The sequence below is a fragment of the Hypanus sabinus genome, chromosome 2 (genome assembly GCF_030144855.1).
Source record: "Hypanus sabinus isolate sHypSab1 chromosome 2, sHypSab1.hap1, whole genome shotgun sequence".
In the NCBI taxonomy this organism is placed as follows: domain Eukaryota; kingdom Metazoa; phylum Chordata; class Chondrichthyes; order Myliobatiformes; family Dasyatidae; genus Hypanus; species Hypanus sabinus.
The window spans coordinates 157,511,404-157,539,397 of NC_082707.1; the positions used below are offsets into that span (position 1 = coordinate 157,511,404).

Sequence of the window (27,994 nt, forward strand, 5' to 3'; positions counted from 1 at the left end):
TTTAGGCACAGCCCTGAGTTCATAACATATATTAATTGCTCTGTAAGCCACCTGTCATAGCAGAATAACTTACTCATGAGAAGTATCATGAACTATCGAAGCAGAGAATGAGAAAATATTTCTGTTGATGACCTTATACATTTTGTGAAGGAATTAATAAGTCATGAAACCATACAAACAATAAAGAGTACATTTTTCACTCCCTCCATTCCAATGATCCTTCGTTTACCTTTCAAATTAAATCCATTACATTGAAAATCAAACATATGTAGGATATTTAAACACATGCAAAGTTCAATTCTGTCCTTTAGCACATACATCAACACAAAATGCCCAGCAAAACTCCGCACCAATTGTTGGACCCTTAAATTAGGTCTTTTTTTCATTCTACTGCATGAAATACACAAGATACTTTCACAACATTAACAAGTAGAGTTTGACCCAAAGATCTTGGCCTAATCAACTTAAGTAGGTTAGAACTATGTATGCGTTGCCAATTCCAATCATACATTCATCATGATCGTTATCACCATTGGGGCACAAGGCTATTATAGCTCAGGGCATTCCAGAGAGCGGAGTTCAATTCTGGTGCCGTTTGTTAGGAGCCTGTATGTTCTCCTTGTGAACTGCTTGAGTTTCCTCTGGGTGCTCCAGTTTCCTTCCACAGGCGAAAAATGCACCGGTTAATAGTCAATTGGTCATTGTAAATGGTGCTATGATTAAGCTAGTGTAAATAAATGGTTTCCAGGCAGTGCAGCTTGTTGGACTGGAAGGGTCTATTCCACACTATATGGTATGCCAATCACTCTACCTGTGAATACAGAATTGTAGACATAGCTCAGCACATCACGTAAACCAGCACCCTACCCCCATGGATGTCTATACTTTTTACTGCCTCAGTGAAGCAGCATAATCAAAGACCACACTCAAACTGGACATACTCTCTTCGCCCCTCTCCCATTCTGCAGAAGATGCAAAAAACTAAAAGCATGGACCACCAGGCTCAGGGACAGCTTCTACCCACACTATTAGATGGTTTCCAAGTATGATAAATGGAACCTTGATCTCACAATCCATTTCATTAACATCTTGCACCTTATCGCCTGCGTGCCTGCACTTTCTCTGTCATCATTGCACTTTATTTGGTATTGTGTTACTCTTTCGCCTTCAATACACTATAATGATTTGATCTGTTTGGACAGTATGTAAGACAAGCTTTTCACTATATGGTGGTACGTAACAATAATAAACCAATTCCAATCATTTTATTAAGCAGCACAATTTCTTGAAAACGTATACCTGAAATATCTGTTACAGCAGTAGGCTGCTATTACAAATATATTAAACAGCAAAACTCAATGTTATAACACACAATACTGGTGCATCCGCGATGCTGAGAAAGTCGTGAATAGCATGTTCAGTGAGTTGGCCACACCACAGGTGAAGGCTGCACAGGCAGAAAGGGAAGGGGTAGCCACTAGACAGCGTAGCAGTAGGCAGGTAGTGCAGGAGTCCCCTGAGGTCATCTCCCTCCTAAACAGATATACTGTTTTGGATACAGTTGGGGGAGATGTCTCATCAGGGGAAGGCAGCAGCAGCCGAGTTCATTGCACCATGTTGGCTCTGCGGCACAGGAGGTAAGGAAAAGGAGTGGGTGAGCTATAGTGATAGGGGATTCGATTGTAAGGGGAATAGATAGGCGTTTCTGCGGCCGCAAACGAGACTCCAGGATGGTATGTTGCCTCCCTGGTGAAAGGGTCAAGGATGTCTCTGAGCAGCTGTAGGACATTCTGGAATGGGAGGGTGAACAGAGAGTGGTCGTGGTGCACATAGGTACCAACGACATAGGTAAAAAAAGGGATGAGGTCCTACAAGGTGAATTTAGGGAGTTAGGAGATAAACTAAAAAGTAGGGCCACAAAGGTAATAATCTCTGGATTATTACCAGTGCCACGTGCTAGTCAGAGTAGAAATAGGAGAATATTTCAGATGAATATGTGGCTTGAAAAATGGAGCAAGGGGGAGGGATTCAAATTTCTGGGGCATTGGAACCAGTTCTGGGGGAGGTGGGGCCGGTATAAAGAGGACGGTCTGCACCTGGGCTGGACTGGAACCAATATCCTAGGGGGAGCATTTGCTACTGCTGATCAGGAGACTTTAAACTAATGTGGCAGGGGGATGATGAGAACAAGTGCAGAGAGACAGAGGGGTGTAAAATGAGGGTAGAAGCAAAAAGTAGTAAGGTGAAAAGTAAAAGTGGCAGGCAGGCAAATCCAGGGCAAAAAGCAAAAAGAGCCACTTTTCAACATAATTGTATAAGGGCTAAGAGTGTTGTAAAAACAAGCCTGAAGGCTTTGTGTGTCAATGTGAGGAGCATTCGTAACAAGGTGGATGAATTGAATGTGCAGATAGTTATTAATGAATATGATATAGTTGGGATCACAGAGACATGGCTCCAGGGTGACCAAGGATGGGAGCTCAACATCCAGGGATATTCAATATTCAGGAGGGATAGACAGGAAAAAAAAAGGAGGTGGAGTAGCATTGCTGGTTAGAGAGGAGATTAACGCAGTAAAAAGGAAGGACATTAGCCTGGAGGATGTGAAATCGATATGTGTAGAATTGTATAACACTAAGGGGCAGAAAACGCTGGTGGGAGTTGTGTACAGGCCACCTAACAGTAGTAGTGAGGTTGGGGATGGCATTAAACAGGAAATTAGAAATGCGTGCAAAAAAAGGAACAGTAGTTATAATGGGTGACTTCAATCTACATATAGATTGGGTGAACCAAATTGGTAAGGGTGCTGAGGAAGAGGATTTCTTGGAATGTATGCAGGATGGTTTTCTGAACCAACATATCGAGGAATCAACTAGAGAGCAGGCAATTCTAGATTGGGTATTGAGCAATGAGGAAGGGTTAGTTAGCAATCTTGTCGTGCGAGGCCCCTTGGGTAAGAGTGACCATAATATGGTGGAATTCTTCATTAAGATGGAGAGTGACATAGTTAATTCAGAAACAAAGGTTCTGAACTTAAAGAAGGGTAACTTTGAAGGTATGAGATGTGAATTAGCTAAGATAGACTGGCAAATGACACTTAAAGGGTTGACAGTGGATATGCAATGACAAGCATTTAAAAATTGCATGGATGAACTACAATAATTGTTCATCCCAGTTTGGCAAAAGAATAAACCAGGGAAGGTAGTGCACCGTGGCTGACTAGGGAAATAAGGGATAGTATCAAAGAAGAAACATATAAATTAGCAAAAAAAAGCGGCACACCTGAGGACTGTGAGAAATTCAGAGACCAGCAGAGGAGGACAAAGGGCTTAATTAGGAAAAGGAAAAAAAGATTATGACAGAAAACTGGCAGGGAACATAAAAACTGACTGTAAAAGCTTTTATAGATACGTGAAAAGAAAAAGATTGGTCAAGGCAAATGTAGGTCCTTTACAGTCAGAAACAGGTGAATTGGTCATAGGGAACAAAGACATGGCAGACCAATTGAATAACTACTTTGGTTCTGTCTTCACTAAGGAGGACGTAAATAATCTTCCGGAAACAGTAAGAGACCGAGGGTCTAGTGAGATGGAGGAACTGAGGGAAATACATGTTAGCAGGGAAGTGGTGTTAAGTAAATTGAAGGGATTAAAGGCAGATAAATCCCCAGGGCCAGATGGTCCGCATCCCAGAGTGCTTAAGGAAGTAAGAAATAGTGGATGCATGTGTGATAATTTTTCAAAACTCCTTAGATTCTGGATTAGTTCTTGAGGATTGGAGGGTGGCTAATGTAACCCCACTTTTTAAAAAAAGGAGGGAGAGAGAAACCGGGGAATTATAGACCGGTTAGTCTGACATCGGTGGTGGGGAAAATGCTAGAGTCAGTTATCAAAGATGTGATAACAGCACATTTGGAAAGAGGTGAAATCATCGGACAAAGTTAGCATGGATTTGTGAAAGGAAAATCATGTCTGACGAATTTTATGGAATTTTTTGAAGATGTAACTAGTAGAGTGGATAGGGGAAAGCCAGTGGATGTGGTATATTTAGATTTTCAAAAGGCTTTTGACAAGGTCCCACACAGGAGATTAGTGTGCAAACTTAAAGCACACGGTATTGGGGGTATGGTATTGATGTGGATAGAGAATTGGTTGGCAGACAGGAAGCAAAGAGTGGGAGTAAACGGGACCTTTTCAGAATGGCAGGCAGTGACTAGTGGGGTACCGCAAGGCTCAGTGCTGGGACCCCAGTTGTTTACAATATATATTAATGATTTAGACGAGGGAATTAAATGCAGCATCTCCAAGTTTGCAGATGACACAAAGCTGGGCAGCAGTGTTAGCTGTGAGGAGGATGCTAAGAGGATGCAGGGTGACTTGGATAGGTTAGGTGAGCAGGCAAATTCATGGCAGATGCAATTTAATGTGGATAAATGTGAGGTTATCCACTTTGGTTGCAAGAACAGGAAAACAGATTATTATCTGAATGGTGGCCGATTAGGAAAAGGAGAGGTGCAATGAGACCTGGGTGTTATTGTACACCAGTCATTGAAGGTGGGCATGCAGGTACAGCAGGCGGTGAAAAAGGCAAATGGTATGTTGGCATTCATAGCAAAAGGATTTGAGTACAGGAGCAGGGAAGTTCTACTGCAGTTGCACAAGGCCTTGCTGAGACCGCACCTCGAGTATTGTGTGCAGTTTTGGTACCCTAATCTGAGGAAAGACATTCTTGCCATAGAGGGAGTACCAAGAAGGTTCACCAGATTGATTCCTGGGATGGCAGGACTTTCATATGAAGAAAGACTGGATCGACGAGGCTTATACTCACTGGAATTTCGAAGATTGAGGGGGTATCTTATTGAAATGTATACTATTCTAAAGGGATTGGACAGGCTAGATGCAGGAAGATTGTTTCTGATGTTGGGGAAGTCCAGAACGATGGGTCACAGTTCAAGGATGAAGGGGAAGCCTTTTAGGACTGAAATGAGAAAAAACTTCTTCACACAGAGAGTGGTAAATCTGTGGAATTCTCTGCCACAGGAAACAGTTGAGGCCGGTTCATTGGTTATATTTAAGAGGAAGTTAGATATGGCCCTTGTGGCTAAAGGGATCAGGGGGTATGGAGAGAAAGCAGGTACAGGGTTTTGAGTTGGATGATTAGCCATGATCTTACTGAATGGTGGTGCAGGCTCGAAGGGCTGAATGGCCTTCTCCTGCACCTATTTTCTATGTTTCTATGAACTACAATTAGATTCAATGAGAAGTTAGTGGACATATTACATAATTCTCATAAGGTCACACAAAATTAGTTTTCATTTTTAAGCTGCAGCTGGACTCACAGAAGAACATTGGGGACAAAATGTCATAGATGGAAGCACAGCACAGGTTCAGCTCAATAGGAAATGGATGACCAACCACCAAGGGCAGGCAAGAGTACCCAGTCTTTATTCCCTCTCCATTATGGATACAGTTGGGGGATGCAGCCCCTTCAGACAAAAGCAGCAACAACCAAATAAGGAAAATAAGGCCAGGACCCTTCATCAGGACTGGAAGGGAAGGAGGAAGAAGCCAAAATAAGGTGAGAGGTTATTGGGGGAGAAAGGTAAAGGGCTGGAGAAGAAGGAATCTGATAGGAGAGGAGAGTGGACCATGGGAGAAAGGGGAGGAGAGGCACAAGGGGGAGGTGGATAGGCAACTGTGGAGAAGAGGTAAGAGTTTAAGAGCTCAGAGCATGGAATTGAAGAGCAGTGAAGGAGTCATTGGAAAAATTACTGGAAGTTGGAGAAATTGATGTTTATGCCATTGGGCTGAAGATGGCTAAGATGGCATATCCCGTGTCCCACACTCCTGGCTTTACCTATTAATCTTCTAGCTTGTTGTCCTTCCCCTTCCCCCACCCCTCCTCCTTTCCAGTCTGATCAAGGATCGTGGTCCAAAACATTGACTGATTATTCATTTGCATAGGTGTTGCCCAACCTACAGAGTTGCTCCAGCATTTTGCATGTGTTGCTCTTAACAGGTGCCTGAAGTCAGAGAAGGTAAAGGTGGTCCTTAATGAATACTTTGCTTCTATAGTCACCAGTGAGAGGGACCTTGCCAAACGTGTGGACAGTGTAGAACAGGCTGAAATGCTGGAACATGTTGAGATTAAGAAAGATGTGCAGGAACTTCTGAAAAATATTTAGGATAGGCAAGCCCCCAAGTGCCAAACAGGTTATATCCTAAGTTACTCTCTTACGAAGTAAGAGAGATTAACACATCTTTGCCTCACAAGCCTAACTGAATGCTTCAAGGAAGAGCTAGAAAAAATTAATGAAGGTACAGCAGTGGATGTGATATATATGGATTTTAGTAAGGTGCTTAACAAGGGTTCCCATGGTAGGCTCATAAAATCAGGAGGCACTGAATACAAGGAAACCTAACTTTATGAATTCCAAATTAGCTTGCCCACAGAAGGCAGAGGGTGGTAGAAAACAGAGTTTATTCTATCTGAAGATTGGTGAGTACTGATATTTCATAGGCATCTGTTCTGGATCCCTGTTCTTTGTGATATTTTAAAAATAAAATACTTGGAATTTATAAAAAAGGTGAGTTAGTAGGTTTGCCTACTAGTAGATGATAGAAAAGTTAGGGATGCATTGATAAGATGCAGAGCTGGGCTGAGAAGTGGCAGATGGGAGTTCAATCTGGGAATGTATGAAGCGATACACTTTGAAAGGTCAAACATGAAGGCAGAACATAGGGTTAATGGCAGGATTCTTAGCAGCGTGGGGAAGCAAAAGGAACTTAAGTGCCTATGTTGATAGATCCCTCAGTTTCCGTGTAAGTTGACAGGATTGTTTAGAAAGTATATTGTGTATTTCCCTTTCTTAGTGGAGGGACTGAGTTCAAGAACTGTGAGGTGGTATTGCAGCTTTGTAAAACTCTGGTTAGACCGACTTGGAGTACTATGTTCAGTTCTGGTCACCTTATTATAGGATATGGAAGCTTTAGAGAAGGTGCAGAGAAGATCTACCACAGTGCTGCACGTATCCTCTCCTCAGTCCTGAGCACACTACCTTTTATTCTAAAATAACATCCCTCATTCTTATCTCCAGCCCAAAGAAGCATCCTCCCTTTCATCCAACCTGTCCAGCCTTGCACATATTTTGCAAATTTCATAATACCTTTACTGGAGAAGTCCAAATAATTATTCTATTGGTTTGTCCAATAAAGTATCTATTGGCAAGCATACAAAATATTTACATGCTCTTACATCAAAGGGACATAATTTAGAAAGGAATAATCACACTTAATGAGAAATGATTTCAATTTTGTATAATAAAAATAATAAGTTTGAAATCTATATGTAGTCTTAAAGATGTAGTACATGGAAAGAAGTTACTTGCACCTACTCATCCATGCTGACCAAGATTCTTTCCCAAGTTAGTCTACTTTGCCGGCATTTGGTCTATGTCAACGAACATATCCAAATACCTTAAATTTTGTAACTGACCTGCCACTACCACTGTTGCTGGCAGCTGACTTTACAACCACCACCCTGTATGAAAAACCTGTCTCTTCAAATCTTTCCCCTCTCATCTTAAACATGTGCCCTCTAGTTTTATACTTACTCAAGCTGGAAAAAGACTAACCATCCACTTATCTATGTCCCTCCTGATTTAGGCAAACTTGCCTTCAAAGGCCAGAGCATTGAGTACAGGTGTTGGGAACTCATACTGCAGCTATAGAAAACATTGTTTAGGTCATATCTGGAGGACTGCATATAGTTCTTGTCATCACACTATAGAATGGACATGGCAGAAAAACCTACAAGTTCACTTCACTCCAGGGAAGAGTCCGAGGGTATCCAAGCTCTACTCATAACCCGAATACACCGGAACCAACAAAATCCTTGTAAATCTTTTCTGTTCCCATGCTAGCTTGACACTAAGATTGGGGGCGTAGTAGATTGCAAAAAAAGGCAATCAAAGCTCACAATGGGATCAGGACCGGCTGGGAGAATGGGCTGAAAAATGGCAGTTGGATAAATGTGAGGTTGCACTTTGGGAAGACTTGCATGGTGAGCAATAGGGCACTGAGGAATGTGGTAGAACAGAAGAATCTGGGAATACAGATCCATAATTCCTTGAAAGTGGAATCATAGTCATAGAAAAGTACAGCACAGAAACAGGCCTTTCAGCCCATACTGAAACCATTTAAACAGCCTACTACCATTGACCTGCCTCAGGACCACAGCACTTCATACCCCTATTATCCATGGACCTATCCAAATTTCACTTAAATGTTGAAATCGAGCTCGCATGCACCACTTGTCCAGGCAACTCCTTCCACACCCTTGCAACTCGGAGTGAAGAAATTTCTCCTCAAGTTCCCCTTAAAACCCTTTCACCCTTAAGCCATGACCTCTGCTTGTAATCCCACCCGACCTCAGTGGAAAAAGCTTGCTTGCATTTACTCTATCTATACTCAATTTTGTACATCGCTATCAAATTTCCTCTCCATCTTCTACGCTCTAAGGAATAAAGTCCTAACCTATTCAACCTTTCCTCATGACTCAAGTCCTCCAGACTTGGCAGTATCCTTGTAAATTTTCTCTGTACTCTTTCAACCTCATTTACATCTTTCCTGTAGGTAGGTGGACAAAACTGCACACAATACTCCATATCAGGCCTCACCAACACCCTATACACCTTCAGCATAACATCCCATCTCCCTTACCCAATACTTTGATTTATTAAGGTTAATGTGTCAAAAGCTTTCTTTACAACCTTTCTACCTGTGATGTCACTTGCATCAAAGTTCCCAGATCCATTTGTTCTACCACACTCCTCAGTGATCTACTGTTCCCTGTGTAAGACCTACCCAGGTTGGTCCTACCAAAGTGCAACACCTCATATTTGTCCACATTAAATTCCAGCTGCCATTTTTCAGCCTCTAGTTCCTACTGATCCAAAATCCCCCTACAAACCACGATAGCCTTCCGCACTGTCTTCTGCAAATTTGATGACTGAGCAAACCAAAATCATCATCCAAATTGTTGATACAGATGACAAATAATATTGGACCCAGCACCAATCCCTGCGGTACACCACTAGTCACAGGCCTCCATTCAGAGAAGCAACCATCTACAACCACTCTCTGGCTTCGTCTGCAAAGCCAACATCTAATCCAATTTACAACCTCATCTTGAATGCCAAGCAACTGAACCTTCTTGACCAACCACCCATGCAGGACCTTGTCAACTGCCTTGCTAAAGTCCACGTGGACAACATCCACTGCCTTGCCATCATCAACTTTCCTGGCAACGTCCTTGAAAAGCTAAGATTGGTTAGACATGACCTACCACACACTATCCCATGATGACTATTCTTAATCAGACCAAGTCTATATATCCAGTCCCTCAGAATACCTTCCAATAACTTTCCCAGATCTGATGTCAGACTCACCAACCTTTAATTTCCTGGTTTAAGTTTCTTTCTTAAAACAGCAAAATAACATTGGCTATCCACCATTCCTCTGGCACCTCTCCTTTCGCTAAGGATGATTTAAATATCTCTGCTAGGGCCCCAGTAATTTCTGCACTTGCCTCCCATAGGAAGGGAACACCTGAGGGAACACCTTGTTAGGCCCAGGGGATTTATCCACCCTTATTTGCCTCAGGACAGCAAACATCTCCTCTCTGTAATCTGTACAGGATCCATGAAGTTGATGCCACTTTGCCCCATTTCTATAGACTCTGTGTCCATCTCCTGAGTAAATACAGATGCAAAAGAAAACTTTATTTAAGATATCCCCTTCCCTTCTCTAGCTCTGTATCCCTTTTGCCAATCACCTTTCTGGCTCTCAGCTTCACCCCACCCCCTCCAGTCTTCTATCATTTTGCATTTTCCCCTCCCCCTCCTACTTTCAAATTTCTTAATATCTTTCCTTTCAGTTAGTCCTGACGAAGGGTCTCGGCCCGAAACATCGACAGTGTTTCTCTCTATAGATGCTGCCTGGCCTGCTGCGTTCCACCAGCATTTTGTGTGTGTTCCTTAAGATATCCCCCATCTGTTTTGGCTCCATACACTGATAACCATTCTGATCTTCCAGAACATTTTTGTCCCTCACAATCCTTTTGCTCTTAACATATTGTTTACTCGGACAACTTCATGCCTTCTCTTGGCACTCCTGATTTCTTTCTTAAGTGTTCTTTTGCAATTCTTGTACTCCATAAGCACCCCATTTGTTCCTACCTGCCAATACCTGCTGTGTACCTCTTTTATTTTCTCTCCTAACCTGGGCCTCAATATCTCTTGAAAACCAAGATTTCCTACACTTACAAGATATTGGTGACGCCTAATTCGGAGTATCGTGTGCAGTTCTGGTCACCTAGCTACAGGAAAAAACTCAGTAAGATTGAAAAAGTGCAGAAAAAATTTACAAAGATTTTGTCAGGACTCGAAGACCTAAGTCATAAGGTTGAATAGGTTCGGACTTGTTCCCTAGAGCATAGGAAAATGATAGGCAATTTGATACAAGTATACAAGATTATGAGGGGTATAAATAGGATAAATCCAAACAAGTTTTTCCCCCACTGAGGTTGTGTCAGACGAGAACTTAGAGGGCAGGTGTTAAGAGTAAAAGGTGAAAAAGGTAAAAGGAGATGAGAGTGTGGAACAAGCTGCCAGCTAAAATGGTGGATTCAGGTTCGATTTCAACATTTATGAGAAATTTGGACAGGTACATGAATGAGTGGGGTATGGACAGCAACGAGCCAATTGCAAATTGATGGTTCAGCACAGACTACATGAGCCAAAGACCCTGTTTCTGTGCTGTAATCCTTCCTACAATATGACATTGCTGGAATCTAATGCTTTTTAAATACTAGGTTATTTTAGAAGTCAGGAAAGAGGCACAAAACTTGTTGCTTCTGGATCATTTTATTTAGCATTAACAGAACAAAGAAAATTGAAAAATGGACAGTCACAGAGGTCTAATAAGTGAAGGGTGAGAGAAGCAAAAGATGGTGCTTGCCACATGGTCAGCGCTTTTTATACATATAAAAAAAATTCCATTCAAATTTGCAGACAAGATTCAACCAGACATCCCCTCTTTAAAAAGTGCAGCATCAGAGAAGCTTCCTGACCTTTCCAGAATACATAGAATTGTAATAACTTGGGGACACACTGAATATTTGCATATACATACTGTGACCACTAGGAAACATACTAAGCAATTAGCTATATACAAATAGTTGCATAAAATACCAGCATGTAATTAAGCTACAAAGAAAACAACAATTAACTAGTCCAATCCAACAATCCCCACCTTTGATTCTAAATCACACATTTAGAATCACTGCATCTGAAAATTCAGAGACAGAACTTGTATCTACTGTACATAAAGTAGTTTCTGATAATTTTATACTTAAGTTACAGAAATATCAAAGCATGGTATTATAGGATTATGTCATGGTTAGGTAGATTAGTAGACAACACTTACACAAGTTCAAGCTATTCTATTAATGATCATCCTTAAGTAAAAAGATGTAAACTATGAGAAAGCATGATAGCATCCATTCTAAGTTGGGGAAATTGCCAAAAATATAACGTATATTAGAAACAACTTTATAATGTCCAGTAGTTGTTGACTTTCTACAATGTTTTTTGACTAGATAGTGATTTTCTCACTGTAGCCCAGCAGCATAGGCACTATCAGAGGTTACTAGTGCTTGTTGTCCTTGTTGGGTACCACTTTAGGTCGCTTGCAGTGGCTGACGTGTATCCATTTTAACTGCTGAGTTGTCAATTAACAGCATTCTATCCATTGATCTCCGAATGGTTCCTCATGTAGCTTCTTAATCAGGACCCACTCACCAGGAATCAGGCTGTGTTCTCCTTCTCTTGAATCACTCCAAGCTGCAGAAATCTGGCGAGAAGCAGACTGGACAGCTTGGGTTAATTTCACACAATACTTAACTAAACTGTCTGCCGTAGTGTGTAGCTTTTCTGAGATCAGTAGCTCCTGGCAGTGACAGTTATCACCTCCAATGGACGTCGTTTAGTTTCCTTGTTTGGGGTTGCTCTGATGCTACCATAAATCATAGGAAGAAACTCAGGCCATGGTACACCTTCCTCATGATACCTAGTCATTGTTTGATGGTTCCATTCATTCATTTGACTTGTCCTGATCACTCTGGGCAATGTGGACAATAAAAGAAGACCATTAATTGTTCATCAGTCAACATAATTCCTGACAAAGACTCCGAAGGGGGGGGGGCGGGGAGAGAAGAAAAGAGAGACAGTCAGTGAGTGAGCGAGCGAGTGTGTGAGTGTGTGTGTCGCAGTTACTTTCCTGTAGAGTAGCTTCCACCCAGCTTCAAAACTTGTCCACTAGTACCAGTCCTTCTGAGTATCATTCACACTTTGGAAAATAAATGTAGTCCACTGGTAAGTGTAAAAATGGAGCAGATGAGATGGCAGCAATTAACCTTGGTAACTTTCCTGCTGCTCCAGAATGTGTTTTCTGGCATGTCAGGCATCTTTCAAATAGTTGGCAAGCTTGTGTCCTGAACTTTGGACTTCATCATCGTTGGAAGAATCTGCTAATCATCTTTTGCACTTCAATGAACACTACTCCAAGTGCTATTCCATTGTCTTGTTCAGCCGTAAAATGAAATTCCGACTCTTGTACTCAGTGCCTTGACATTTGTCTTCTTCACCACTGTGTGACCACTTTCATGGAACAACGTACTTTGAATACTGATCAATCACTCTAGGGCCCTGCCATTTATTGCCTGTGCACTGCTTTGGTTTAACTTCTCCAAGTGTGTCACATCGCAAATGTCAGAGTTGCATTCCATCTGCCATTCCTTTGTGTTGTAAAGGAATGTAGTTAAGTAGTTCTTGATAAATTTATGCTTCATGTATAGTAGATGCCATAAGTTTTTCTGCCTCTGTTGACCTAGCTACTGTAGTAATCTCAGACAACTTCCGCCACTAAACTATACACCACCACTCATCACTCATCGCAGGAGCTGAATCTGGAAACAAAATCCTTCACTTTGACTCTTACCAAACCAATTTTATATCCAGTTAGCTGTTATATCATGGATCCCATGTGATCCACCTTCTAGACCAGCTAACCAGGCTTGTTAGAAGTCTTGCTAAATTCCACATACCTATGAATGCGGAGCTCAGGAGGGATAGTGACTCCTTTGCTTGCATCTTCAGAAACAGCTCTATTTCTATCTTTAATATCTTTATTTTTCCCTTTTGGGGTTCTTTTGAAGACCCTAACCTTGAGTTACATGCAGGCTTCAGTTCTCGGGGTTCCATGATTGGCCGTTATTCGACATGCCAAGGGTTTGGCCTGAGGAGTCTCGATCGTGTTCAGAAGCTTAAGATCTCAGGGCTCTGGAGTCGGGTGGATCAAGAGTTGATGTCACAGCAGGAGACTCGTGTGTCATCGGGGAGGCCGGAAAATCTTTCGCTATGGGCCCAAAGACCCAAGATCTTCCAAATTAACCTCTGCAAGTCCATACGTAATGTCAAAATTAACCCAAAATCTAGTGCTTCAACTTGTGGGCCAATCAGCATGAAATTTTTCCTTCTGACTCTCTTATCCCTTGATAGTCAAGCATGTTAATCTCGTGCGCTATTAGACTACACAAAGCTTTGAATTTCCATCAAGTTAATCTAGACCTTAAAAGTACTTCAAATGGCATAAGTCTTCAAACAGGGAAAGAGGAGATTGAAATCTGCCCAAATGTATTTTCCTGACTTTAACTCAACAATGCCAGCTGAAAAGTGGGTGACATTAGGGGACACGAGCTGTATCATAAAGCCAATCATTATTCAATCTATCATCATGTATGCATACTTAATCTATACCAAGTGCCAAAGGTTTACTATCTATGAAATCAAAATCCAGATTGAATCAAGCTTTGAAATATTTGCACATCAGTTTCTGTGATACATCTTAATTTCATCTAAATCAATAAAGATTAGATTTGTTAATCAAAGATAAGTGCACAATGCAAAGGAAAACAAAAGAGAGCACGTGACTTGAGATGACTGGAACTGACAAACTTCTGTTATCTTCCATCCTGGAGGATGTGAGTTAGCAGGGAAGCCAAAGTGTGTGTTTTGAATATATTTTCCAAAGGACAGGATGCAGGCTTTAGGGAAATGTAGGACCATGACCACTGAAATATTGTTCACTGATCATGAAATATCAATGTTAAGAGAGCTGGAGAGGGGAGGGGGATAGACAAAGCATGCGCTTATTAAAATAGAGGGCTATGGATAACCCGAGGTAATTTCTAAAGTAAGTACATGTTCATCACAGCATCATGGGCCAAAAGGCCTCCATTGTACTGTAGGTTTCTATGTTTCTATGTCTAAAGCAGTTATAATATCTAAACACAAGATAGTCTGCAGATGCTGGAAATCAAGAGCAACAGACACAAGATGCAGGAGGAACTCTGCAAGTCAGGCAGCATGGGAGGAGAAGAAAGCAATATCTAGCATCTAATGTTTATCATTGTAATATCTGGTAAGGATTTTGAGGAGCTGAAGTTGATTAGAGCAGGAATAATAGAGCCATAATATGGAAGGAATGAAATCTTACAATTAAAGTGAACCCTATTGTGTATTTGCTACATTAGAACCAGAGAATTCTCCAAGACATTCTACCCACATTTCTGAGTAATTTCATTTCCTGCATTAGATTTCAATTGGGAAAACTGCACTGATTGCATTTCTGAGATGATTTTGACTGATCCTTTCTATCTTACAGATATTTCGATACTATGCACGACCTCAAAAGGAAAACCCAGACAATCCACAGAATTTGGGCAATTGGTATTTCTGAAACACTTGGAGAAGAAAGAACACAACTGCTTAATCTTACACTGTTGTGTACATAATAGGTTCTTGAAATAGCAAAACAATCAGGAAATCTACCTACACTAATGTATTATAATGTCAAGATAAAACCTCACTTTCATAGCTTTAACAAATTCACAGCTCTCAGAGACACAACAAAATCAAGCCTTTTCCACCATTCCATTAGATTATAGCTGATTTATACATCTCACCTGTCTTTGATCCATTAATCAAATAAGAACATTATCCATTAAATAATCAATCCAGAACCACAGTCACTCAGAGACAATACCATATTTTTACAATTTAAGATTCTGATTAATGAATATGTCAAAAAAAATCCCCGCTCTATCGAATTGGAAAATCTCAAATGCTTTTTAAAAAATTAACGACGTTCGTTGATTAGCAAAGCAATTGCACCACGACTGCTGTCCTTCAAACATTTATTTCCTGCACTATTCTCACATAGTGGCTGTACTCAACAAGATACATGGCTGTTACTCATCTATTCTATTCTGACTGTAACTTCTGAAGCCGAGAGGAAAAGACAGCATGTACATGAGAAAGCCATCATCTCCAAATCGCACACCATTCTGATACGAAAGCATAGTATCATTTTCCTTTCTTGGTCATAGGTCAGAATCCTAGAATATCCTACTGAGCAGCACTCTGGGAGTACTTCCACCAGAACGATTTCAGCAGTTCATAGACCACTGGGAATGGACATTAAATGCCAGAATTCCTTAGGCACCAAAAAAATGAATAAAAGTTAAAATTTAATTACACCATACACACTTATATTTAAAAAATACATGTCTAAGGGTATAGCTCACATCAATTCATTAACTGAAGAGTCCAACACCACACCCTGAACAGGATCATTTGAACAGCAAATTCTGCTTCAACATTTAACCATGTTTGTGCAGATGTAGGTTCAGTTGCACAGTGAAAGCAGTAAGCACTGAGAGGAAAACCATAACTTCCCGGTCATAATATCAATGAACTAAATCCTGTTACCATTTCCTATGATCCACATTTTCTGTACAACTTCATGAATTTCATCACTTCCAGCTTTGTTAATTTTCAAAATCAGTTCTGAAGAATTTACTAGATATCTGACAATGAGTAACTACTTAGACTCCTAAAACCCAGAATCAGAATATTTATCCATTGGCTTCATAAGGCTTGAATTTCATGTTTTTGTTGTTCTAAGTTACTTCACAATACATGGAGAGTGTAATTTCCTATATAATAAGTTGTGAAGAACATGAGGTTCATGCAGTCATTCATGATGTTTTATCCAACACATCATCCTCCACAACCTCAGCCATCTCCAATGGGATCCCATCACCAAGGACATCATCTTCTCCCTACTTTCCAGAGGGATCACTCTGCGACTCCCTTTTTCCACTCATCTTTCCCCAATGACCACCCTGCAGACTCTTATCCCTGCAACTGGCCTAGGTACTGCACCTATCCCTGCAATGCCTCCTTCACCACTATTCAGGACCCCAGTCATTCCAAGTGAGACAGAAGTTCAAATATGAATCCATCAATGTCATTTATTGTATCCCAAACTCAGTGCAGCAGCCCCTATAATCAGTGTGACCCAATGCAAAGGGGGGGGGGGGGGGGGCAAGATGGGAAGAGAAAAAAAAAAATCACTTCATCGAGTGCCTTCACTTTGCCTGCCATAATCTCCAGGATCTCCCAGCTGCCAGCCATTTAAATCCCACTTCATATTTCCTACACGGACACAGCCACCTCCAGTAATCCTAATGAAGCCTGATGCTGACTGGAAGAGGAACATCTCATTTTTCATCTTCAATTTCAACCTGACATTATGAACATTGAGTCCTCTAACTTCCTGCAACCACTATCTCTATTTCCCTTATTGCTCCCTGACCTTGTACCCCTTCCTTTTCCTTTACCCCACCCTAATCACTTGCCCATTACCTTGCTCCTCTGGTTTCCAATCTCCTTCCTTTATTCCAAACTCAAATGTCTACTCTTATCAGATTCCTTGTTCTTCAGCCCCTTTATCTTCTCTACCTAAACCCTCCCAGTTTCCCCACATTATTCCCTTCACCCTACGCCTCCTGTCTTACCCCTCTCAACTGAATTAATACCACCTCCTGCTCCTTTCCATGCCCAATTACCTTTCCTTTCAGTTCTGATGAAGGATCTCAGCCTGAAACGTTGATTGTTGATGTTGGCTGACCAGCCGAGCTCCTCCAGCATTTTGTGTGCAATGATCAAATTATCTCAAAACTTCAATTTTGAACAAATGTCAAATCACCTCCAGTTTTAGGTCTCAGCCCAAATAAAATACTTCTATTATTATAATTTGCTCAGTACTCTTTCCACCTGAACAATCTTCCTTAAACAGGCTGTGCTTCACAATTCCTGATCACGTGCATAGATTTACAGTCAGACAGACATACTTTATTGATCCAGAGGGAAATTGGCTGCCTTTCCACGCTTTAGATGCCCAATACAAAATATAGGGTTCCATTTATTTTGTCAAATATTTTAAGAGCTTAGTATCTGAATCGCAAATCATTTTAGTTTGTAAATGTAATGCATAATCTAGTTCTTCTCCTCCAGCACCTTGTTTGCTGCTCTAGAGCAGTACAGATGAAGCACAAAACACTGCTTTTTCTGACCACTTAGCAGCCCTATCAATGCTACCACACTTCCTTTAATGAGGCAACATCCTCATTAGGGGGATCAGAGGTGGAGAGTTATGAAACTCCAAATACGTGTCATCAGAAAGAAGCATAACAGTGCCTCTACTTTCTTAGAAGCTTGCATAGTTAGCACGTCATCAAACTTTGACAAACTTCTATAGATGCATATAGTGGAGAGTATTCTAACATCATGGCCTGGTATGGAAACACTAATACCCAAAAACGGAAAAGACTACAGGAAGTGGTGAATAGAGCCCAGTCTAAAACAGGCAAAGCCCTTCCCGACATTGAGCATATTTACATAAAGTTCTGCACAATAAAAAGGAGCATTCATTATCAAAAAAAACATTACCATGCAGGGCATGCACTCATTTCACTGTTACCATCAGGCAGGAGGTACAGAAGCCTTAAATTCCACACTCCCAGGTTCAAGTTTCCAAAACTATCAGGTTCTTGAACCGGCATGGATAACTCAGAATTGATTCTATGACCTACAGAATTACTTTCAAGGACTCTTAACAACTCAAATGTTCTCGGTATTATTTTTATTTGAACAGTTTGTCTTCTTTTGCACATCAGTAGTCAATTTTTCCTGTAAAAAGTTGCCTTCCATACTTCTATGCTAACTTTAGTTTTCAACTTTTTGGCATTATGAAACATATGTAGGGAAAACAAAGGAGCTGGGAATAAAAGTCTTTATTTTTTTTCAAACTTCAAGCAAAGTGTACACATATCACGTGGTAGTGTTGTTGCATTTACAATTCACTTATTTTTATGTACAACTCAATGAATTAAGCAAGAATGCTTAGCCAAACAATATTTACAATATTACTCAAATACAACTGAAATATTAAATACACTACAGTCCTCCCTGCTTCGCTACAAACTCAAACTCAATATAGAATACATTGTAGCGGTGTGCTACACGCAGCGCTAAAATTACGACACGGAGTCGGTAACAGCAGTCGAAGGAAAAAACTTCATTCGAAATCCTCAGCCTCACTTTTAAGCCTCCCTCAACCTGCCCCCCCCCCCCCCCCCGTGGCGCAGAGGCTCCAAAGCTCTGTGCTCGCAAACCCCCGTAGGCTATCTAATTGTGAGCCGGTTCGGATGTGCCAGGAAATGGATCGCCACATAACCCCCCCCCAGAACCGGCGATACACCCCCCAATGTCCACAGTCTGGGCCAGAACCTGCTTGGGAGGTCGGCCTCTGCGCCGAGGTGCCAGAAACTCGGCCGGTTGTGCCAGGTCCACATGGGCCGGTTTGAGGCGGTCCACCATGAAAACCTCCTCTTTCCCCCCAACGTCCAGCACAAACGTGGACCCGTTGTTCCGGAGCACCATAAACGGCCCCTCATGTGGCCGCTGCAGCGGTGGCCGATGCCCGCCCCTTCGTACAAACACAAACTTACAGTTCTGCAGGTCTTTGGGTATGCAGGTCGGGTTCCGCCCGTGCTGTGAAGTGGGTATGGGGGCCAGGTTACCGAGCTTCTCGCGTAGTCACCCAGGACTGCTGTGGGATCTTCCTCTTGCCCCCGTGGGGCTGGTAGGAACTCCCCGGGGACGACCAGGGGCGCGCCGTATACCAACTCGGCCAACGAGGCGTGCAGGTCGTCCTTGGGCGCTGTGCAGATGCCGAGTAGGACCCAGGGAAGCTCGTCCGCCCAGTTGGCTCCTCGCAGGTGGGCCATGAGGGCCGACTTCAGGTGACAGTGGAAACGCTCCACTAGCCCGTTCGACTGTGGGTGGTAGGCAGTTGTGTGGTGCAGCTGAGTCCCCAAAAGGCTGGCCATAGCTGACCACAGGCTGGAGGTGAACTGGGCGCCTCTGTTGGAGGTAATGTGGGCAGGTACACCAAAGCGAGATATCCAAGTGGTGATCAGGGCTCGGGCGCAAGATTCGGAGGTGGTGTCGGTGAGCGGAACCGCCTCTGGCCATCTTGTGAACCGGTCCATGATAGTCAGGAGGTGCCGCGCTCCGCGCGCAACACTAGCAGGGGGCCCACGATATCCACATGAATGTGGTCGAAACGCCGGTGGGCAGGATGGAACTGCTGCGGTGGGGCTTTGGTGTGCCGCTGCACCTTGGCCGTCTGGCAGTGCATGCACGTTTTGGCCCATTCACTGACCTGTTTGCGGAGTCCGTGCCAAACGAACCTGCTGGAAACCATCCGGACAGTTGTCCGGATGGAGGGATGCGCCAAGTTATGAATGGAGTCGAAAACACAGCACCGCCAGGCTGTCGGGACAACAGGATGGGGCTGGCCGGTGGCGACGTCACAGAGTAGGGTCCTCTCACCCGGGCCTACGGGGAGGTCCTGGAGCTGCAAACCGGAGACTGCGGTTCTGTAACTCGGAATCTCCTCATCCGCCTGCTGCGCCTCTGCCAGTGCCGCAAAGTCTACCCCTTGGGAAAGGGCATGAACGGTAGGGCGAGAGAGCGCATCCACCACGACATTGTCCTTACCTGAGACGTGCCGGACATCCGTCGTGTATTCAGAGATGTAGGACAGGTGGCGTTGCTGGCGGGACGACCAGGGGTCGGACGCTTTCGTAAACGCAAAGGTAAGCAGTTTGTGGTCCGTGAACGCGGTGAAGGGCCGACCTTCTAGGAAGTACCTGAAATGTCGGATTGCCAGGTAGAGCGCCAACAGTTCCCGGTTGAAAGCACTGTACTTGAGCTCGGGTGGCTGCAGGTGTTTGCTGAAAAACGCCAGGGGTTGCCAGCGACCTGCGATGAGTTGCTCCAGCACCCCACTGACTGCCGTGTTAGATGCGTCCACTGTGAGGGCGGTAGGGGCGTCCATTCTGGGATGTACTAGCATTGCGGCGTTCACCAAAGCTTCCTTCGTTTGAACGAAAGTGGTGGCGGACTCCTCGTCCCAGGTAATGTCCTTGCTCGGACCCGACATCAGGGCGAACAGGGGGCGCGTGATCCGGGCAGCTGAAGGGAGGAAGCGGTGGTAGAAATTGACCATACCAACGAATTCCTGAAGGCCTTTGATCGTGGTGGGGCGGGGGAGGTGGCGGACCGCATCTACCTTAGCAGGCAGAGGGGTTGCCCCGTCTTTAGTAATCCTGTGGCCCAGGAAGTCAATGGTATCGAGTCCGAACTGGCATTTGGTGGGGTTGATTGTAAGACCGTACTCACTCAGTCGGGCGCAGAGTTGACGGAGGTGGGACAGATGCTCCTGACGACTGCTGCTGGCTATGACGATGTCGTCCAAATAGATGAACGCGAAGTCCAGGTCCCGTCCCACCGCGTCCATTAACCGCTGGAACGTCTGTGCGGCATTCTTCAGGCCGAACGGCATGCGGAAGAACTCGAAAAGGCCAAACGGGGTGATGAGAGCCGTTTTGGGGACGTAGTCAGGATGAATCGGGATTTGATGGTACCCTCGGACGAGGTCTACCTTGGAGAAGATCCATGCGCCGTGCAGGTTTGCTGCAAAGTCCTGAATGTGCGGCACAGGGTAGCGGTCCGGTGTGGTAGCCTCGTTCAGCCTGCGGTAGTCGCCACACGGTCTCCAGCCTCCCATCGCTTTGGGCACCATGTGCAGGGGGGAGGCCCATGGGCTGTCGGACCGCCGGATGATCCCCAATTCCTCCATCCTCTGGAGCTCCTCCTTCGCCAGTCGGAGCTTGTCCGGGGGAAGCCGCCGAGCGCGGGCATGGAGGGGTGGTCCCTGGGTCGGGATGTGGTGCTGTACGCTGTGTCGGGGCATGGCCGCTGTGAACTGTGGTGCCAGAACCGATGGGAAATCCGCCAGGACCCTGGTGAAGTCGTTGTCGGACAGCGTGATGGAGCCGAGGTGAGGGCCTGGCAACTGAGCTGCACCCAGGGAGAACGTCTGAAAGGTCTCGGCGTGTACCAGTCTCTTCCTGGGCAGGTCGACCAGTAGGCTGTGAGCCCGCAAAAAATCCGCACCCAGAAGCGGCTGGGCTACAGCGGCCAGTGTAAAGTCCCACGTGAACTGGCTGGAGCCGAACTGTAGCTGCACCTGACGAGTGCCATAGGTCCTTACTGTGCTGCCGTTCACGGCCCTCAGGGAAGGACCCGGTGCCCTGCTGTGGGTGTCGTAACTCGTCAGAGGTAAAACGCTGATCTCGGCACCAGCATCGACCAAAAACCGGCATCCCGACCTTCTATCCCACACATACAGGAGGCTATCCCGATGGCCAGCCGCCGTAGCCATCAGCGGCGGCTGGCCCTGGCGTTTCCCAGGAACTTGCAGGGCGGGCGACAACGGCGGGCTTCTGCGCCCCACCGCTGGTGGTAGAAGCACCAGTGTTCCTTGGGCCGGGGGTTGGCGGGCTCTGCGGCCGGGCCTGGACTGGTTTGCTGCTGGGAGCGTGGCTGGGAGATCTGTGCGATGGACACCCCGCTCACCTTTTTGGCGTTCCACGCCCGGGCTGCCACCTTCCGGGGGTCACTGAAATCCACGTCAGACAGCAGCAGGTGTATGTCCTTGGGCAGCTGCTCCAGGAATGCCTGCTCAAACATGAGGCAGGGTGTGTGTCCGTCGGCTAGAGACAACATCTCATTCATTAAAGCCGATGGAGGTCTGTCGCCCAAGCCATCCAGGTGCAGTAAATGGGCAGCCCGCTCGCGCCGTAAGAGTCCGAAAGTCCTGAGGAGCAGGGCTTTGAATTCCATGTACTTGCCGTCTGCCGGGGGCGACTGTACGAACTCCGCGACCTGGGCCACTGTGTCCTGGTCGAGGGAGCTCACCACGTAGTAGTAGCGGGTGTCTTCTGAGGTGATCTGGCGAATGTGGAATTGGGCTTCGGCTTGCTGGAACCATAGGTTCGGTCGCTGTGTCCAGAAACCCGGCAGTTTCAACGAAACCGCATGAACAGAGGCGGCGTCGGTCATTTCTGGTCCAAAAATCATTTGGACCGTCGGGGTCACCAATTGTAGCGGTGTGCTACACGCAGCGCTAAAATTACGACACGGAGTCGGTAACTGCAGTCGAAGGAAAAAACTATATTCGAAATCCTCACTTTTAAGCCTCCCTCAACCTGCCCCCCGTGGCGCAGAGGCTCCAAAGCTCTGTGCTTTCAAACCCCCATAGGCTATCTAATTGTGAGCCGGTTCGGATGTGCCAGGAAATGGGTCGCCACAACATCTCAAATATATACACAGTATACTCTATAATACAGCTACTATACAAACATCCACAGCATAGGAAATCTTTTAAGTTGTCCTGGTCAGGCCTGAAGATTTAATCACTGTTTAGGCTTTCAAGGGGGTCACTCTGCTTGGCAGGTAAGACTTGTGTCTGTGAAACAATCTCAGGTGCTGGGGCCTGCTCCATGGTGATTGGAGGATTCGACTCAGAGTACAGGAAGTGTTTCTGGCAGCTCTGGACACCTTTCTTCTCTTTTTTCTCAGCTTTTCTCTCTGTATCTACTTCAAACATTGCTTCTCTCCTAGTCCTGGCTTCTTTCTTATTCCCACTCTTTTCCTTTCTCGAATGTGTATCTTGATCTTGGGAAGGTGCATTTAGTTCACTGAAGTATTCTCTTGCTCCCTTTACAATCTGATCTCATCTCTTGGTTTGCTCATCCACAACATTCGCTGATAAATCCCCCACTTTTGTATCTCCATTAACTCCTTTCTTTTTGGCCTTCCATTCATCCAGATGGGCTTTGGTCTTTGAAGCTACTTTCATTTGCCATGGAGATGAGAACTGAATATTACACAAACACTGGTGATCATGCGCATCTCACCTTATGATAAAAGGAAGAGAAAAATCTGCAGATGCTGAAAATGCAAGCAACACACACAAAATATTAAATATTATATGCTGGAGGAGCTCAGCAGGCCAGGCAGCATCTAGGAAAAGAGTAAAGTCGACATTTTGGGCCAAAACCCTTTGGCAGGACTGCAGAAAAAATGCTGAGGAGTAGATTAAAAAGTTGGGGGGGGGGGGGGAAGAGAAAGAAACCAAAGTTGATAAGTGAAACCTGGAAGGGGAAAGAATGAAGTAAAGAGTTGGGAAGTTGATTGGTGAAAAAGGCAGAAGGCCATGGAAGAAAGAAGAGGGGAGGAGCACCAGATGAAAGTGATGGGTGGGTAATGAGAGAAGGTAATAGAAGGAAAAGGGGATGGGAAATGGTGAAGGAGGGATGTGTGGGAGGACATTACCAGAAGTTTGAGAAATTGATGTTCATGCCATCAGGTTGGAGGCTACCGAAACAGAATATAAGGTGTTGCTCCTACTACCTAAGTGTGGCCTCATCACAACAGTGGAAGAAGCCATGGATGGACATTTTGGAATGGGAATGAAAAGTGGAATTAAAATGAGTGGCCGCTGGGAGATAATTGTCCTCCTGTACAATCAGTGAGACCTGACATAGATTGGGAGACTACTTCTCCAAGCACCTATGCTCTGTCCTCCAGAAAAAGCGGGATTTCCATCCCCTTTTCCCTCTCACCTTATCCTCTTGCCTGCCTATCGCCTCCGTCTGATGCTCTATGGCCTTCTGTCTCTTTCACCAATCAACTTCCCAAGTCTTTTCTTCGTCCTTCCCCCCCCCCTGGGTTTCACCCATCACCTTCTGTTTTTCTCTGCCCTCCCCCACCTTTTAAATCTTCTCATCAGCTTTTTTGCTCCAGTCCTGCGGATGGATTTCAGCCCAAAACTTTGACTGTACTCTTCCTCGATGTTGCCTGGCCTGCTGAGTTCCTCCAGCAATTTGTGTGTTGTTATGATAGAAGGAAGCTTATTTGAAAGGTTCCCTTATACAGTAAATTGGACTCTTGACTTCATAATCTACCTCGTTAGAGCCTTGCACCTCATTGTCTGCCAGCAGGGCATTAGGAAATACTCTAAATTTGTTTTACCTTGTATGATCTTAATGGACTATAGTAATAAAATTATCTTTACAGACGCCATGAAAAACATTTTTCCCCACTGTAACCAAGTACATATGACAATAATAAACCAGTTTAACAAAGACCATTCAGCAGTGGTCACTGCCTGGAAATATGCCTTCAATCGCATCCTGGGGCCGAGATTATTGATCATAAACAAGAACCATCTTCTTTTATGTAAAGTACAACTCCTGCTGCTGGAACTCTTCCCCTTGAAATCCATTGACCTTGGTTTTACTAGAACTACTTAGAAGTTGCCCTACCACATGACAACACATTCTATCACTTTACTGATGATTGGCTGATAGGCTGATGAGAAGGTAATCAAGCCAAATTCATTTACTTCTTTTATTTGTCAACTTTTGTAACTGTACTTGAACAATTTTGCTAGAGGCACAACTAGTTCTGAGTCACAGGTCCACAACTGGGATATTGTCTATAACGACAGCTTTCGCTGTATGCAAACATAAGGAAATCTGCAGATGCTGGAAATTCAAGCAACACACACAAAATGCTGGTGGAACGCAGCGGGCCAGGCAGCATCTATAGGAAGAAGTACAGTCGACATTTCTGGCCGAGACCCTTCACCAGGGCTAAATGAAAGAAAAGATAATAGGAGATTTTAAAGTGGGGGGGAGGGGGAGATCCAAAATGATAGGAGAAAACAGGAGGGGGAGGGATGTAGCTATGAGCTAGTCAGTTGATTGGCAAAAGGGATACAGAGCTGGAGAAGGAAGAGGATCATGGGACAGGAGGCCGAGGGAGAAAGAAAGGGGAAGGGGAGCACCAGAGGAAGATGGAGAGTAGGCAAGGAGTGATTTTAAGAGGGACAGAGAGAGGGAAAAATGGGAAGGGAAAGAACAATAGATAAGGGATGGGGTAAGACAGAGAGGAGGGGCATTAATAGAAGTTAGAGAAATCAATGTTCATGCCATCAGGTTGGAGGCTATCCAGACTGAAGGTGTTGTTCCTCCAGCCTGAGAGCAGATGCTTCATCTTAACAGTAGAGGAGGCCATGGATAGACATATCAGAATGGGAATGGGATGTGGAATTAAAATGTGTGGCCACTGGGAGATCCTGCTTTTTCTGGCAGACAGAATGTAGGTGTTCAGTGAAACAGTCTCCCAGTCTGCGTTGGGTCTCACCAATATATAAAAGGCCGCACTGAGAGCACCTGACGCAGTATACCACACCAGCCGACTCACAGGCGAAGTGTCGCCTCACCCGGAAGGATTGTCTGGGCCCCGAACGGTAGTGAGGAAGGAAGTGTAAGGGCAGGTGTAGCACTTGTTCCGCTTACAAGGATGTGTGCCAGGAGGGAGATTGGTTGGAAGGGATGAGGGGGACGAATGGACAAGGGAGTCGCGTAGGGAGCGATCCCTGTGGAAAGCAGAAAGAGGGGTGGGGAGGGAAAGATGTGCTTGGTGGTGGGATCACATTGGAGATGGCAGAAGTTATGGAGAATTATATGTTGGACCCGGAGGCTGGTAGGTGAGGACAAGGGGAACCCTTGTGGAGTGGCGGGAGGATGGGGTGAGAGAAGTGCGGGAAATGGGAGATATGCGTTTGAGAGCAGAGTTGATGGTGGAAGGGAAGGAAAGCCCCTTTGTTTAAAAAAGGAAGACATCTCCTTTATCCTGGAAAAAAAAAGTTTCATCCTGAGAGCAGCTGCAGCGGAGATAGAGGAATTGTGAGAAGGGGATAGCATTTTTGCAAGAGACAGGGTGGGAAGAGGAATAATCCAGGTAGCTGTGAGAGTCCGTAGGCTTATAGTAGACATCAGTAGATAAGCTGTCTCCAGTGATAGAGACAGAAAGATCAAGAAAGGGGAGGGAGGTGTCAGAAAAGGACCAGGTAAATTTGACCTGGCAATTCCTCCGTCTCCGCCGCATCTGCTCTCAGGATGAGACTTTACATTCCAGGACTAAGGAGATGTCTTCCTTTTTAAAAGAAAGGGGCTTCCCTTCCTCCACCATGAACTCTGCTCTCAAACGTATCTCCCCAATTTCACGCACATCTGCTCTCACCCCATCCTCCCGCCACCCCACTAGGGATAGAGTTCTCCTTGTCCTCACCTACCAGCCTCCAGGTCCAACATATAAATTCTCCGTAACTTCTGCCACCTCCAACGGGATCCCACCACCAAGCATATCTTTCCTTCCCTCCCTCTTTCTGTGGGGATCGCTCCCTATGTGACTCCCTTATCCATTCGTCCCTCCCATTCCTTCCCACCGATCTCCCTCCTGACAATTATCCTTGTGAACTGAACAAATGCTACACCTGCCCTCACACTTCCTCCCTCACCACCATTCAGGGCTCCAGACAGTCCTTCCAGGTGAGGCGACACTTCACCTGTGAGTCGGCTGGTGTGATATACTGCATCCGGTGCTCCCAGTGCTGCCTTCTATTTATTGGTGAGACCTAACGCAGACTGGGAGACCGTTTCGCTGAACACCTACACTCTGTCCAACAGAGAAAGCAGGATCTTCAAGTGGCCATACATTTTAATTACATGCCCATTCTGATATGTCAATCCATGGCGTCCTCTGCTGTCAAGATGAAGCCACACTCAGGTTGGAGGAACAACACCTTATATTCCGTCTGGGTTGCCTCCAACCTGATGGCATGGACTTTGATTTCTCCTAACTTCTGTTAATGCCCCTCCTCTCTTTCTTACCCCAGCCCTTATTTATTCTTTCCCTTCCCCTTTTTTTTTCCTATCTCTATCCCTCTCACAATCACTCCTTGCCTGCTCTCCATCTTCCTCTGGTTCTCCCCTCCCCCCTTTCTTTCTCCCTCGGCCTTCCGTCCCATGATCCTCTCCCTTCTCCAGCTCTGTATCCCTTTGGCAATCAACTTTCTAGCTCTTAGCTTCATCCCTCCCCCTCCAGTCTTCTATCATTTCGGATCTCCCCCCTCCAATCTCTTCTTTCAGTTAGTCCTGACGAAGGGTCTCAGCCCAAAACATCAACTATACTTCTTCCTATAGATGCTGCCTGACCTGCTGCATTCCACCAGCATTTTGTGTGTGTTGCTTTGCTGTATGCAGCGCTTTCTTGATTTCACGTAGAGTGGCTTAAGACTGTTTTCTCGAATGGTGGGGACCTCAGGAATAAGACCAGATAGATCTGCAGATCTGCACTTCGTGAAAAAAGGTTACAAATGTCCTTTTTTTTGGCCATCATGAGCTCTATCCTTGCACTGTGATGTGTAGAGATGTTTTCTGGACCTTCTTTCAAGATGTTTAACTGTCCAACGCACTTCATGACCAAATGTGGTAGAAATGCAAAGCTTTCATATGATCAGTTGGTTGTAACAACTATTAACTCTGCCCACTACTTGTTGTTTGTCATTTAGTACACAAGTAGCTTTACTTGGCTGGCATCTCATCTGTTTAACAATGCCTGATGTTGCTCTCAAGTCCTTTGGCAATCTAAAATAAAACAATATGCTGGAAATACTTAGCATACTGGGCTTCTCAATCTCTCTGCAGATTAACAAGCTTCTTTTGCCTCCTTCCACGTTCTCTCTCTCTTCACAGAGACTCAAACCCC

General features: G+C 44.7%; 1 protein-coding gene across 2 annotated transcripts in view; it reads right to left on the reverse strand.

The window, feature by feature from the left end:
- Positions 1-27,994, reverse strand: part of LOC132385440 (F-box only protein 34-like) — a 43,926-nt gene that overhangs the window by 10,139 nt on the left and 5,793 nt on the right. The window lies entirely within an intron of this gene.